This window comes from Euprymna scolopes, chromosome 10, assembly GCF_053919585.1.
Source record: "Euprymna scolopes isolate OS-2025 chromosome 10, ASM5391958v1, whole genome shotgun sequence".
Classification (NCBI taxonomy): domain Eukaryota; kingdom Metazoa; phylum Mollusca; class Cephalopoda; order Sepiida; family Sepiolidae; genus Euprymna; species Euprymna scolopes.
This window is the reverse complement of record NC_136491.1, coordinates 78,602,140-78,604,186: the sequence shown is the minus strand read 5'-3', so window position 1 is coordinate 78,604,186 and position 2,047 is coordinate 78,602,140. Positions and strand designations below refer to the sequence as shown.

The following is a 2,047-nucleotide window of genomic DNA, read 5'->3' as shown; positions in this document are numbered from 1 at the left end:
CGATTTTATATAACATACCCACTGCAAAAAATATGCATGAAATAATGTAATGTCAAAATAGTAAACGATTTCAGCCATTTCTGGAACTGACTTATAAACCCCACACCACTGTTGAAAATATACATGAAATAAAGTAATGTATAAATCGTAAACTGTTTCAGCCATTTTCGGGACCGACTGCTTATCTCCCATCCTACTGTTAAAAATATACATGAAATAAAGTAATGTCCAAAACGTAAATGGTTGCAGCCATTTCCGGAACCGACTTCATATTGTCCACCCCAATGTCAAAAATATACATTAAATAAAGTAATGTGTAATGCGTAAACGGTTTCACCCATTTTCTGAATTGATTTATAATCACCCACCCTACTGTTAAAAATATACATGAAATAAAGTAATGTTTAAATCGAAAACGGTTTGAGTAATTTCCAGGACTGACTTCATATCCCATAATCCACTGCTTAAAATATACTTGAAATAAAGTAATGTTTAAATCATAAACTCGTTCAGCAGCTTTTCGAAAGTAATACATAAAAACATTAACAGTGTTAGGGATAAGGCAACCATTGCTTCAACACGACTTTTTTAGTGTAGTATCAGTTTCAGCATTCTAGTGACTTAATTCGCCCCTTTTTTAACTTAGTTTATGGAGGAGAAATCTTTCATTGCTGATACAATTTTTATTTTTGTTATTGATCAGAGTGCCCGTTTGGGGAGCTGGTTTCCTCCTTAATTTTTATCTGACCTCATGTCGAATTCCGCTCTTGTGGAGAGACAAGTAAACAAAAGAAATAATCAGAACGGAAATTTTCCAGGGCATTTCATATTTAATCAAAAGTGACATTTCCAGGGCATTTTGTAATTAAATCAGAAATAACTTTTTCCAGGTACTTTTTTAATGTTAAAACTTTGTTACATTAAACATAGTACCTATTCACAATGCCTCCCCACTGGACAGATTTAGACACCAGAGTCGTTTTTTTTTAACGTGGAGAAAAAATTGTCTTCGTCGTAAAGGATTTCTCTTCCACTGAGAGAGAAGAAATTGAAATGTAGCACATGAAGAACAGATACTACACTTTGATCTTAGCCAAAAGGCCAAGAAAGACAACTCATTTTTATTAGCTTTGCCTCAACAGCGACACCAATTTCAATTAATTCATTTTTTAGGGATGCACAGCATGATAACGGACGAAGCGATAAGCGTAATATAATGATGATGTTTTGAAAACCTTTCTGCGCAATTTTTATGGTATTTCATATAGGCATTGTAGTGAATAATCTGCTTTGTTGTGTATTAAAGATATAAGAAGTAAAGAATAGAAAGCGGGCGACATTTAAAATTAAACCCCTTTCCGTTCTATATCTATTTCTTACTTTATATCTCATTTATATTCGAACTCTATATCAAAAATACCTCATATGCCTCTCTGCGCAAGAATATTTAATTCCATTGATTGAATTTTACTCTTGCAATTCACTACATGATTCGTCTACATCGGGTTTCATCCCTTCTAGAACCCCGGATATTCTTTTAAAAGATAGATATCGTATCGAACTATTCTCAGACTTACTGATCTCAACACTTATGCGTACTTTTGAATCACATTGAATATATCCAACTACACTTATTTGAATATCCTTAGTATTCTTTTCTATTTTTCCTGTAAAATGTTACTTCTCTTTCAAATTTGCTTTCTCGGCTGTTTTCAAAAGTTGAACCAACTACAAAAACATATGTTTAGCTATACTTACCTTTAGCTTACGTTTTTGTCCTCTGAAGATATGAGCCTATATAAAAAAAATTAAATGAAATAAGGAGCATTTCACATTTATTTTGTATTGCTTGTTTTGAATAAAAGATCAAAACTTCAATTCTACAATAGCTTGAGTTTTTCTACTCGTTTTAGGCTGATACTGGTCAGTTACTGATATTGAGCTTTTTAAAATCTGGATGCGGTTTTGGTTTTATAAATATATATTTCTATATTTATATTTCTACACTTTCGCTGGTGAAACGTTTTTTATTAAAATTTACTTTACT

General features: G+C 32.0%; 1 pseudogene; it reads right to left on the bottom strand.

Moving 5' to 3' along the window:
- Positions 1-998: 998 nt before the first annotated feature.
- LOC145286666 (U2 spliceosomal RNA) lies at positions 999-1,114 on the bottom strand (annotated as a pseudogene).
- Between the last annotated feature and the right edge of the window lie 933 nt (positions 1,115-2,047).